The sequence below is a fragment of the Lepus europaeus genome, chromosome 5 (genome assembly GCF_033115175.1).
Source record: "Lepus europaeus isolate LE1 chromosome 5, mLepTim1.pri, whole genome shotgun sequence".
Lineage (NCBI taxonomy): Eukaryota > Metazoa > Chordata > Mammalia > Lagomorpha > Leporidae > Lepus > Lepus europaeus.
Window position 1 is genome coordinate 114,755,999 of NC_084831.1, and position 14,300 is coordinate 114,770,298.

Consider the following 14,300-nt stretch of genomic DNA (forward strand, 5'->3'; position numbering starts at 1 on the left):
CAGTGCTTGTTTGGCCTCAGAGGTGAAGGTTCGGGGGGAAGCAAGATCCGGGTCTCCTTTAAGTATATTAAAGAGGGGCTGCAATGCAGCATTAGGAATGTTAAGGTAGTGCCTAATCCAATTGATATCCCCTAAAAGTTTTTGTAAGTCATTTAGAGTGGAGATAGCATTGATTTTTATTTGAATTTTTTGAGGTCTAATTTGAGTAGGGGCGACTATAGCCCCAAGATAAGAAACTACAGACGACAATTGCACCTTATTAGGTGCAATATGCAGCCCTGCCCCTTCCAGCACTTGTTGGAGTGTACTGTATAAGGCCAGGAGCCTCTCTGCTGTGGGGGCTGCACACAGTAGGTCGTCCATATAATGTAGGCACCTGCAGTCGGAATATCGGTCTCTAAGAGGTTTTAGTACTTGGGCTACATAGACTTGACACATGGTGGGGCTATTAGTCATACCCTGAGGCAAGACTGTCCACTCCCAACGCTTGTCCGGTTGTTCCTGGTTCTGGGTGGGGACAGTAAAAGCAAAACGTGGGGTATCCTTTTTGTCCAATGGAATGGAAAAGAAACAATCCTTAAGATCTATTACAATAACAGGCCATTGGTTGGGAAGTGCCGAAAGCAGAGGAAGACCACGTTGCACAGGGCCCATAGGCTGCATCTGTGCGTTGACTGCCCTAAGATCATGTAAGAGTCTCCATTGACCTAATTTTTTGCGGATGGCAAAAATAGGCGTATTCCATGGAGAGGTGGATGGGATCAAATGACCAGCGTTGACCTGCTCCAAGACCAGAGTGTTGACTGCCTCCAGTTTCTCCTGAGATAGGGGCCACTGTGGAACCCAGACGGGTACGTCCGTTAGCCACGAGATGGGTAAAGGCTCCACTGGTTTAGGAGGCGAAACAGTGACCCCTAGGAAAAACCCAGGCCAACTTTACTTGGTCTTTGTTTTGGTTCAATGGGGGAAGGGTGGCCCTGGAGCTGGACACCGAGTCCCTTGCCTGGGACGTAACCCATATTTTGTAGCATAGATCGTACTGCAGGGGAAGTGGTGACCAAAGCAACATCCATTTCGGCCAGGACGTCTCTCCCCCAAAGGGAAATGGGTAGAGGTAAAATGAATGGAGAAAACTGTCCTCTATGACCCTCGCTATCCTGCCATGACAACAAGGCTGCACTGATTTTTGGGAAATGAGCAAAACCAAGTCCTTGCAAGGTTTGTTCCGCCACATTTGTAGGCCATGTACTAGGCCAGTCCTTTATTGCTATAATGGATTTGTCGGCTCCTGTGTCTAAAAGTCCCTTAATGTCCTTGCCATTAATCTGCAACACTAAAGTGGGACGTTCATTTAAAAGCATATGTAAGCCGGTAAAATTAATGCCAGAGGACCCAAAGTTACCAGCGCCGCGAACGTGGTTTTTAGCTGGGATTAAAGAGTGAAGACTGGGCAGCAATAACATTTGTGCGATACGGTCTCCAGGATTGATTACTAAAGGTCCCTGAGGGGCCTGAACCATGATCTTTACTTTACCAGTGAAATCAGAGTCAACTACCCCGGGGATCACAGCTAGCCCTCGGAGGGCGGCGGAGGACCGACCCAACACTAATCCAACCGAATCCGGGGGCAGAGGACCGGAGCAGTCGCTCTCCACTAATTGTACCCCCATCTCCGGAGTTAAGAGGAGAGGGGAGGTGGCGCGGAGGTCCAGGCCTGCGGACCCGTGAGTGGCACGGGCTGAGGGTGCACTGGGTGTAGCGCAGACACGGGAGGTGGAACCTGAGAGTAGATTTGATTTTGGGGGCTCCTCGCTGGGTTGGGGAGCCCCCTCTGGCCGTTTTTTGGCCCCTGGGCGCTACCTGTAAGTGGGTTGCCATCGATATCGAAAGCAGAACGGCATACCTCTGCCCTATGAGGGCCCTTGCGGCAACGGCGACAAGGCTCTATGCCTGAAGGCTGTGCCGTGGAATACCCATGGCTGAGATTGGGGCAATCGCGTTTTCTGTGACCCGGTTGATGACATTGGAAGCAAAGTCCTGAAGATATGGGGGGTCGGGTCGATTTAGATTTTGGACTGTTTTCTTTGACTTTTGCCAGCATCGCAGCTAGGCCCGCATTAGTAAGTGGCCCACCGGTATCTCTGCAGTATTTTAACCAGGAGTCCAGAGATTTATGTCTATATTGTCGAAGAATGTTTTTGCACTCTTTATTAGCCTGCTCAAAAATAATTTGTTTGACCAGTGGCTGAACGTCAGCCTCGGAAGGGAAAATACGCGACGCAGCCTCAAGTATGCGAGCGACAAAATCAGCGAAGGGTTCGGCCGTGCCCTGAACGATCTTGGTGAGGTGGCTAGCTGAGTCACTTGGATTGGACGCCTGCCTCCACGCACGTTGGGCACAGTTGGAAATTTGCCTGTATACTTGTCTAGGGAATTGGGTCTGGTCAGCCTGATAAGGTCCACGCCCTAAAAGCATATCAGCATTCCACGTAGGGTGGCCGTCCTCAGCATTTTCATCTGCCTGGTCATGACAGCACTCTGTATTCATAGATTGCCACAAAAGAAAGCCGCCTGGACTTAAACAGGCCCGAGCCAATTGGGTCCAGTCGCTAGGTGTTAAAATGGACTGGCCGACTGATTCAAGGAGTGACAATGTGAATGGGGCTGTGGGTCCATAGTCATGGACCGCAGCCTTAAGTTGTTTTAATACTGTCATGTCCAATGGTTCGTGCCGGGCCTCTCGCGTGCCCAAAGCCAAAACAGGGTAAGCCTGAGCGGGGGCAGCGGGAGCGCCAGTTCGCAACTGTTTCCAGGCTTGTTGATGAAACTGTCTGCCTGAAAAAGGTGGCACATTTGGGACGTTTAATGGCCATGGCGGCACGGGTGTTAGATGGGGCTGAGGCACGCCTACATGACCGCCAGTAGGAGGCGCTGCGTCTTTAATCTGATGGGCGGGCACGACATCGATAGGAGGAGCCGTAGGCACTAGAGGGCGTAAACAGGCATCTTTTAACTTTTGCCGCAGCTGCGCATACGTAGGAGGCGGGGATTTAGGATCGCCGTCCCCTTCCCCCTCAGACTCAGAGGAGGCGGAGCCACATTCGGAGCCTGAGGCCAGTGAGGAAGTCTGGCATCCCGTGTCCTTAAATTGTATGAGGTCCCGGGCGCCGTCCGAGCTCTGAGAACGAACTTCCTCGAGAGCCTCGCGAACCGCCGTAAGAGTCGGGCGGTCCGCTCCCACCGACCTCTCCTCTTGGAGGCACGCCCGCAGTAGTTCCCATAAGGGGAGAACAACGGGGTCGATATCGGGTTCCTGGGGATCGTTAACTGTGCGCCGGAGATCCTTTCCTAATTTCTCCCAAGACTCAAGAGTTATTTGGCCCTCGTGGGTGAGCCACGGCGCAAAGAAATCAACACTTCCAAGGAACCTGACAAGTGTGGTCTTAGAAACCTTAATCCCTTTGCTACGCAATAATGCTTTTAACGGATTAAGCAACATTGAATGGCTAGATGAATTTCCCATTTTCAGTTTAAAGCGGGAAGACACGTCCGCTATCTTATTTTCAGTTTAAAGCGGGGGAACAAGTCTGCTATTCTTTCAGTTTAAAGCGGGGAAACACGTCCGCTATCTTAGGGTGCGTCCACCCTCCAACCACGAGATATACCTCACTCGCGGGGCCCAGACGGTAAGACTGACCTCGCTTACCTTCTACTTACCGGGCAACGTAGAGGAAGCTCCCCGTACGGGCCACCAGCTGCTCGGCGCCGTCCTCGTCCAGCAAGAGACAGAGACCGAACACTTTGCACGGGGTTCCTTTATTGCTCGGCAAGCAGGAGATCCAGCTTCGATCTCTTCTGGGCAGGAACTTCCCTTACACCCGCGTAGCAAGGGTTTATATGCACAATACACGTCACAAATCAGGTGATAGGCTAGAAGCGCGGGGATAGGACAATCTCGTGGCAAGGCGGGAAGGAGCGAGCTAGAGCGGGAAATCCCTGAGATGAGGAAGAACCCGGAAGCAGGGAGTCGGCGCCATCTTAGGGGCACGGTTCCTCCGGTCTGGTTCCCTACACATTAGCAGGGAACCAAATCAGAAATGGAGCAGCTGGAACATGAACCGGCACCCACATGGGATACTGGCAGTGGCTTTACCCACTACGCCACAATGCTGGCCCCAACACAGTATGGTTTATTGCCATAGGTGAGTGTACTTCTGTTAACGTTCTGGCTCAGTGCTGAAATGTGCTTGGCAACCTGCTAGAAGAAGGTGAGTGGAAGTGAATCAAAGAAGAGAGAAGATAAAGAGGAGGTTCAGAAATGATTTCTTCACAAATATTAGAACACAGGCAATTTTGGTTATTTTTACCAAGCACAAGTCAACTCAGGCTCCCCTTCGAAGATTCTCCCTTAGCTCCCCACACAGTTCTGAAGAGCCCTGATTCCAAAGGGTTCCAGACCCCAGCCCTAGGAAAGCGTCAGTCTTTGCCTGGGAGTTGGGGGGGCTACTCCCTGTGTGCACTGTGGGTCCCGGTACCTTGAGACCCGCCCCCCCCCCCCCCCCGCAAGGCCCTGAATGCCCTGCGTAAAAGCCCTTAGGAAGCAGCCCCCAACCCCAAGCCTTTCTCTGCTGGCTGCAGGGTGAGAGTAGACACAGCTCACACATCCCAACAGTATCCAGTGTCCAATTAATTAGCATCAAATGTGGATTTACCATTTCAAGATTTTTGGTTTTCGTTACAGCCAAAGTTCTTTCTGTTGCAGTCTCCTGGGAGCCTGTGTTTGTTTCCCATCTTTACCAGGCTGCTAGGGGCTTTCATTGTCCTTGCTTCCCCGGGTGGAAACTCCATATCTGCCCCATGAGCTTCCTCCCCTGGAGACTCCTGCCCACCCTCTGAGAATCAATCTGTGTGCTAAGCAGGTGCTTCCAGCTGCGGTTGAAGGGCTCTGAGCTCCCCGTGTCGGGTGCAGTCGGAGCTGAGCCCACACCTGGCCGTCGATGAGTCATCCCCATGGATTCCCGAGATGGATTTTGTTTTCCACACTGTCCCTGGACTCTGGTAAAGTTCTCTAGGGTAGCTGTGAGTGGCAGAGCTATTAAGCTATTTTATGTATATATATGTATATATATATACACACACACACACATAGAGATTTATTTAGACAAGTGTATATGTACTCTTAATATACTAAAGCGTGTAAATAATTAAATGCCAGCTTTGAAATGTCAACACCCAACAATGAAGATTAGTTTGTTCTTCCTTTGTCAACGAAGCTGGAGAATCCCTAAGATTCTCCTCATTCCTATTGGACATGGCGCACGCATGGCCTTTAAAATATAGCCATCATTATTTCAGTCTGATACCACTGAGGAGGTACAAGGATCACATCCCTCAGAGGATGGGTCAGGTGGCACCTGGCCCAGGAGAGAAGCCCTGTGACCCTTAGCATTGTGTAACAGAATCCATGATTTTATCAAGGATTTTTATAAGATGTTCCCAGCACTTGAACAAAGCCATTGAGTACCTGCCGTCCATGCTGCAGTGTGCTGGGCACAATGGACTAGAATAGCTGCCTACAAGAAATGTATATCCAGCTGCAAAGGTACACACTAGGAATGACTGCAGAACAAGCACACAGTCTATTCTCACAATTACCATATTCTAGGTTCACGGCCTATTGAGGTGATTGCTAAACTGGATGATAGAAGCATTCTAAGGCCTTACCTAATGTAAACGCAAGACTGTGATCATATCTCTCACTACCTTCCTGCATTCTTCCTCCCCTCCCTTCCTGTAGGTCATCTCCCATCAGCATAAACAGGCCCTAGGCTTGGTTCTAGGCCTTCTTCTAATGCATCCAGCCAATTATTAAATACCATTTCTATGCTGATAGCTGGGGGATTTCTACCTCCCTCTCAGCCTAGCCATGTGAATTTTAGAGTCACGTAGTTAATTGGCACCATGACACTGTCTTTTGGATATCTTAAAGGAACCTCAAATATTTTTTAAAAATTTATTATTTTTTATTTATTTGAAAGAGAGCGAGAGAGAGAACTCCCATCTGTTGATGTACTCCCCAGACTAAGCCAGGCCAAAGCCAAGAGCCCAGAATTTAATCCAGGTCTCCCATGTGGGTGGTAAGGACCCAACTACCTGAGCTATCACCTGCTGGGTCCTAGAATAAACATTAGCAGGAAGCTGGTATTGGAAGCAGTCAGGACTTGAACCCAGGCGTTCGGATATGGGATGATGGTGTCCCATATGGCGTCTTTACTACAGCACCCAACGCAAGCCCCAAGGAGTTTCAAACTTAACAGGTTGTCAGGTTAGCTTCTGAGTTGCTCTCAAATCTAATCTCTGCATACCTCTTCCCCAGCACAGGAAATGATGTATATTCATCCACTTAAGGACAGAGAAAGAGAGAGAGAGAGAGAGACAGGCCTTCCATCTGCTGGTTTACTCCCCAGATGGCTGCTACAGCCACAGCTGGGTGAGGCTGAAGCCAGGAATCAGGAGCTTCTTCCGGGTCTCCCATGTAGGTGCAGAGGCCTATCTTCTGCTGCTCTCCCAGATGCATTTGCAGGGATCAGAAGTGGAGCAGCCAGGACACGAGCCCATAGGGATGCCGGTGCTGCAGGTGGCAGCTTTACCCACTATGGCACAGTGTTGGCACCCAGAGTTTCTTTGTTTCTTTCTTTCTTTCTTTTTTTTTTTTTTTTTTACAGGCAGAGTGGATAGTGAGAGAGAGAGACAGAGAGAAAGGTCTTCCTTTTTGCCGTTGGTTCACCCTCCAATGGCCACTGCAGCCAGCGCACGGTGCTGATCCGAAGCCAGGAGCCAGGTGCTTCTCCTGGTCTCCCATGGGGTGCAGGGCCCAAGCATTTGGGCCATCCTCCACTGCCTTCCCAGGCCATAGCAGAGAGCTGGCCTGGAAGAGGGGCAACCGGGATAGAATCCAGCACCCCAACCGGGACTAGAACCTGGTGTGCCAGCGCCGCAAGGCGGAGGATTAGTCTGTTAAGCCACGGCGCCGGCCGCACCCAGAGTTTCTTATATCAGTTTATACAAGGAAAGAAAAAATGGTGTTTGATGCCCCAGGACTGTCTGGTCAGCAAGAAGCACAGTGAGACCATGACACCCTTGTACGTGTGAACTTTTTGAAGTATCCTCGCAGAGCCCGTTGTGTTTATCCATTCATCTGTCTGTGGGTACTTGAGTTGCTTGCACTGTTTGTTTTGAATAACGCTTTTGTGAACATGGGAATGCAAATATTGAGTTGCTGCCTTCACTTCTTTTGGGAATATAACCCAAAAAGGAACTGCTGGATCGTATAATAATTCTCTGCCTAATATTTTGAGGAATTGATGCTGTTTTGCACAGTGGCTGCACCATTTACGTTCTCACCAGGAATGTACAAGAGGTCCAATTGTTCCTCATCCTTGTGAACATTCGTTATTTTGCAGCTACTGTTGCTATTTTATAATAGTCATCCTAATGGGCATGACCTGGCATCTCATTCTGGCTTTCGGTTTGTATTTTCCTGATGACTGTCGATGTAGCACATCTTCTTATGTGCTTACTGGCCATCTGCATGTCTGCTTTGGAGGCATTTGTACGTCTTCTGTTTAGCTCTTCCTGTTTGTTATAAAGATGTTTTTGTTGTTGAGTTGTAGGGATTCTTTATATATTCTGGATATCAATCCCCTGTCAGATATGACATGAAATGTTTGCTCTCATTTCATGGGCAGTGTTTCATTTTTGCCGATTGTGTCCTTTAACACACAAAAGTTTTTAAGTTTTGATTTGAAATGCAATTTATCCATTTTTTGTTACTTGCTGGCTTTTCCCCTACATTTTCTTTTAAGTCTTTTACAGGGAAAGGTAATCTTTAGATTAAGATCAATTCAATAATTTACTAGATTTTTAAGTGTATTGGTGTTAATCACTTACAAGTGGGCCTATTATTATCCAGTTCACATTTATGATCTATCCATTGAGTAATGAGCTCTTTTATTTAGTCTTTTCATCAATACCCACAGGGGTGGGAGCTATGGATACTGTGGTGAACGGCTCAGGGATGCCCATCCTGCCCTCACCAAGCTCACAGCTCACTGAAGGCGAACACTGAACACATGACCACAAGCACAGGCACGGCATGAAAGAAGGGGAAGCTGCTGTTGAGGTGGATTTGTTCTGAGAGGAGGAGCGTGGTGGGGGCAAGGGGCGCAGAGTCACCACACAGACCCTGGGAGCCGGGTGAAAGCAGGCCAGAGGCGAGCAGCCCGCAGACTCGTGTATTTCAGTTGGTTCAGCAGCTTAAATAGCCAAGGCAGCCAATCTGGTCAAGGGGCGGTCTATGCCCTAATCAATCACAGCCTGTTGCCAGGCAGTTTCTGTTGCCAGCGGCCATCTTGGCATGGCCTGCTCATTTCACCACAAGCTGCCACCACATAAGACAGGGAAACACCACTTAACTTGAAAGACTTTTTTTTTTTTTTTAATCAAGTTTCTTGGGAATCTCCCATCTACTGGTCTATTTCCTCAAATGAGAAGGGGAATGGTTTAGTCAAGTGCTGATTCCTAATCTGGGATACTGCTTTCTTTCCTGTGTGCTCACAGGCTTGCCTGTGTCTAAGAGTCTAAGGGCAGATGCTGTGGCATAGGTTAAGCTGCCGCCTGCATGGGCATCTCATATGGATGCTGGTTTGTGTCCTGGCTGCTCCACTTCCCATCCAGCTCCCTGCCAATGCACCTGGGAAAGCAGAAGATGGCCCAAGCGCTTGGACCTCTGCACCCACATGGGGGACCTGGAAGAAGCTCCTGGTTACTGGCTTTGGCCTGGCCCAGCCCTTTCTGTTGTGGCCATGTGGGGAGTGAACCAGTGGTTGGAAGATCTCTTTCTCTCTCTCCCACTCCGTCCCTCCCCATTCTCTTTCTCTGTATCTCCATCCTTCAAATAAACAAATAAATAAATAAATAAATCTTTTAAAAAAAAAAAAAAAGAGTCTACTCTAGAATTGACTGGTGACCAAAGATCTCAAGTCTTCAGCCTCCAGAGGCTGTCATTCCACGGACTTTGAGAAGGAGGGCTACATTTGCTTTTGCATTTTGGTTCTTTAGAAATCTGAGGGGATCTTAATTTCTCATGGATTACTGCTTGAAGTGGCATACACAACTTCTTTATCTACTTTAGGGTGTGATTCATCAAACATGAAGACCAAAATTCATTAAAAGCAACCAGGGGCTGTTTCCTCACCCCTGCAAGTTTTCAATCACTCCCCAAAACGTGTTCCTGTTTGTCTTTGCTTTGTGTGTGCTGCCGCCATACCTCCCCCCGTTTGTGGTGTGAATTGGAGGGATCCCCTTGTTAGGAAAGGTTTTTTTTTTTTTTTTTTAAAGATTTATTTATTTTGCACAGAGAGAGGAGAGGCAGATAGAGAGAGAGAAAGAGAGAGAGGTCTTTCATCCGCTGGTTCACTCCCCAGATGGCTGCAATGGCCGGAGCTGCACCGATCCAAAGCCAGGAGCCAGGAGTTTCTTCTGGGTCTCCCACGTGGGTGCAGGGGCCCAAGGACTTGGGCCATCTTCTACTGCTTTCCCAGGCCATAGCAGAGAGCTGGATTGGAAGTGGAGCAGCCGGGTCTCGAACCAGCGCCCATTTGGAGTGCCAGCACCGCAGGCGGTGGCTTTACCTGCTACGCCACAGCGCCGGCCCCTAGGAAAGGTCTATCAGGAAAGTCAAAAGTTTGGAGTTAACTGGCTTCATTTTGTTTCCTCCAGTAGAGTCTTGCCCCTAGGTACCTGGCCTGCTTTCGCTTCATTATTTTTTTTTTCTCTGAATACAAAAGACACCAGCAAGTGAAGGAAGAAGCTACCACATGTGGTGAAGGGGATGAGGCAAAGGGTAAGTCACATCCCGGAGGATAGATGGAGGACGGAGATGGAGGAATCAGGGGAAACCAAGCCAGTCCCAAGGCCAAAGGCGCAAGTCTGAGTCCTGCCTCTGTCCCTCCCGCTGTTTGATCGCTCAGAGCTCGCTTCGCCTTTGAGAGTCTTGTTCGTGGGTGTGTGCATTTGTGCGAGTCTGTGAATAACTTGTGAGCTAGGTCCTTAGTTTGAGTTATCAGAGCATTTTTGAGAGTCACTGTATCGTTTGTAAAGGAAAGATCTGAAATGGCTCTGCGGAAAGCTCACCAGACACACTGGGCAGTGGGAAGATTCTACCTGGAGCTGAAAATTGTTTTTTTTCCTTCCAGAAGGGAGACCCAGGGAGCCCTCCTGCTGCTCTCCTGGGCACTGAAGGGTAGCATGGGAAAGCCTTGCAGAAAGCAGCAGCGGAGCGGAAGTTCCAAGGAGGGATGGTGGTGGCAGTAGCAGGAAGGGGTTTGCAGAACTGCTATTCCCCGGAGACCCAAGCCTAAGCAGCCCAAGGCGGGAGTGCAGCCCTTTGATAGGGTCATCCCGGGGTCACCAGATTCTCAAGCACCTCTCTCCTCCTTTACAGTTCCGAACCATCAAATTACAGGACCCAAACCCATGCCTCACCACATGAAAAGCACCACGGGGCCTCCTCTGACTCAGACGAGCGCTCTGGAACCAGAAACACAGACGACTCCCGGGATAGACAGAGACTGGCCAGTGGGTGACCCGGGCTGCCCTCTGGCTAACTGCTGGGACAAGCTCACCAGCCCCTAGTGACAGGAGCCCTCTGAGGTAGCCTGACTCAACCTGGGGCGGCTGGGATCCTTTCAAAGGTTCCCCACGTACTGATCTCAGGTCCGTATATCCCTGTGGCTTACGCACACTGGTCTGAGTGCAGTCCTCAGGGCCCACATGAACCAGATATTTGATTTGCCCTCCACCCCTTTGATCCCCCCATTGATGCCCCTTCTCCAGCTGACGAGTGGGTTTAGCTTCACCAGCGAGCATGGCTCTCGGCGCTAAGTGCAGTGGCAGAGTTCTCTGAGCCTGCGCGGCGCTGTGCAGGGTGGAACGGGCCCATCACTTTGCTCCGTGTACCAGGAGCACCAAGCTGCGCACTCCAAAATTTGAGGAGCAGATCCCACTATTTACTCACCCTGAACAAACTGCCCACGGGAACCCCCATCCACTTGTGGGCAATGGATTTCGGGGACCCAAGGTCAGAACTGTGCGTTAATCCCTGTTAAGTTTCATCTTAGAATATTTGGCCTAGGATCCAAATATTGTCTCAGCACAAACATACCTAACACAACCATCATTTATTCCCTTATCCATCCCTTCATCCAGTAAGCTGTTCCTCCCAGTCTGAAGTCTTCAGCAAATATGGCCAGTCTGTACTCTGTCTTTATTCAGTCGTGTTTCTACACAAACCACTGAAAACACGTGTGTGACAAGGCAGAAGCCGAGCACCCCACACGAAGCACCTCCCCTAATGCCTGCTGACCACAGCATCAGTCACTCTCCCATGGAGCCCTGCTACGTGCCAGCACGACACACATAGAGCGTACAGTGTGTGCACAGCTAACAGGAGTTAACAGGCCAGACCAGCTCCCCATTTACTACCCAGGGAGAGACAGAGGACAGTCCGTTAACAAGAATGTGTAGCTAACATTTATTGAGCATTTCCCACGTGCCAGGAATGTATGTGCTCATTCCGCACACACGCTGTTATGGTTCCCCTTTCATAGATGAAGCGAACGGGAGCACGGAGTAGTTAAGTCACGTGTTCAGGGTCATAGATGGCCTAAAGCATGGAGCAGCAACCTAGGCAGGCCACTCCCCCCAGTCTGTGTGTCTACGCATTGGGCTCCTCCTGTGCCTCTGAAAAAATACACAGTAAACACACAAAAATACCCCTGTCGGGGGTGGGTCTCTGAGTGACAAGCAGCAGCCCTTCTCAAGGTGGGGTGGTGGTGGTGGGGTGCACTGGGAGAGGCGGGCAGGCCGCCCGTCACACATGGCCTTGTATACGAGGGGTCTGGCAGCCAGCCTGAACAAGCCTTGTTGCTTCAGTGTGCAGCCCACCCTTGGCCATCTCATCACAAATACGCTGTAAAGGGTTTCCTTTGCTGAGTGGCACATGTGACAAAGATGGCCCCCTGCCCTCTAAGCAGTTCCCTTCCAGTGCTCACCAACAGAGTAGTACAGAAACGTGCGCTCTGCCTGCAGTCATGACCATTAAATCTCCATCCCGCTGTGTGAGCTTGGCCAAGTCACAGCCTCCCTCTCCCTGCGCTGCGGTTTCCAGGGATTTCCCACATTGCCCCACAATGCTACCTCACTCCTAACACTGAACACCACACATCTGGGGACCCTTGGACCCCTTCAGCCTGCCCCTCCTGACCGCTGCACTGTTCTCTGCACAAGGCCCAGGTAAGCTGTATCTACCTCTAGGCGGCTGGCCTCGGTTACGAGCGGCTCTGGGGACGGCTCTCTCATCTCCCAGAAGCCCTGCTGGTTTGACCCCATCAAGTTCTACTTACCCAAGTGTTATACAACCCTCCCCTTAATTACACACTCAATCAGTTCCTCCCGAGCTCAGCCATTTGCGGTCTCTGGGCATCCCCGGCTGCTTTTCCGGAGGCAGCTCTCGGGCTGGGCCTGGGCAAGCCTCTGAAGCACTGCCGGGGTTTCTAAGGCCACGGTGCCCAGAGCTGGAAGCCTTGCTGCTATTTCACACTCTATTTCCTTCCAAATTAATTCTCTGATGAATACTGTCCTCTGCGGTGATTCGGCGCAGGCCATTTCCTTACATTTCTCCCTTACCTTTGAGACTTAATCTCTCTTGAATCCAGATTTTCCTCTGTGGAAAGACTGCCTTACAGAAAAATGCCCTGCTTTCCCACCAAAACAAACAGCTCTGCTGACACCGGCCCCAGCCTCACCGCACGCCGCTTTGGCTGCTGTACCCAGGCGGTGCTTTTCCGTTCAAAGCGCGCACTTGTCTTCTCCGAAAGTCTGCATGAGGAGCAACTCAAGCTTCCAGGCACACGGGAGCTGCTAAATTCTCATTTCTTTAAGCCCCCAGTACGAGAAGGTGCAGAGTCAAAATCCATATTTGAACTACTATGTCCCAGACTCCTTCATGGCTATGCAGCTTAACACCCAGCACCCGCCCCAACCCCAGCGGACAGCGCTGTGGTCTCAGTATGATTTGCCTGCCCCCTAGATCATGCAGGAGTTTAATCTCCAAAGACTTGGTTAATGGTATTTAGAGCAGTGAGGGCTTTGGAAAGTGATTTGATTAGATTAGGCCTTGGCTGTTAGACTGAAGCCCCCGTAGTTGAATCCTTGGGGATTTTTAAGGAGAAGCACCACCCCCATTCCCATCATTCCGCTGTGATGCAGTTTAAGGCTGTTGCTAGAACCTGAACCTGCATCATGCTCTTTGCACTTGGAAACTCTAGAATCCAAAGTCCAAAGAGACCTCTTTTTCTTTATAAAGCAGCCCACCTCGGCTACTCCATCACAGTGATGAAAAACTGACTGGGAGTATCATCTCCGTTGTGACGACTGAACAGAAGTCATCTCCCCGAAGTCAGGCAGGTGTTTAAACCCTGGTCTTACGTTAACGCATCCAGGCTCAGGCTTGAAGAGTCAGCGTGGAGACTTGATTTGATTGTGGCAGCCAGGCGGTGAGCCCACTGGGAGGTTAGGCCACTGGGGGCGGGCCTTCAGAAGGTCTTTCTCGTGAGAGGCTGGTTATCTGCTGAGTTCAGTCCAGCTTCTCTCTGCTTCCTGGTTTACCATGAGACTGCTCCCCCTACACCTGCTCTGCCACTGTCAGGCTCCGCCAGGTGCCAAACTAACGGGGGTCCCCCTGACCTTGGACTATGAATTTGTAAACTGGAGGCCAAAAAGCTCCTCTCAGGTGTTTTAGTTAAAGCCGCTAAAAGCTGATGAGTACAGTACTCAACATAGAGGGAGACTTTGCAGTGTTAAGGAGTTGCCCAAGATCACGGGGCCCAGTAGCGGCAAAGCCGCAATTCAAATCCTTGGCTAACTCCAAAGTGGGCTCTTCTTCCACCACCTTCAAGTGGTTGAAGCACCCCTCAAACAGCTCACCCCTCTGTCACCAAGCCATCCAGGCTGGGTACCCACTGCCCACAGCTATCCGAGGAGCAGTGGGAAGGGCCACAGAGAGGCTTCTCTGGCAACAACATGAGCAACACCTCGCGTCTGTGCAACGCTTTTCACAGTAGGAAGCACTTTACGTGCCCAGGCTATGTGAATTTGAGGACCCCTCTGTGAAAGAGGAAGGTATTATACAAGCTCATTAACAGAAAGCGAAAGTCAACAGTCGTTCACACAGAGGTGGA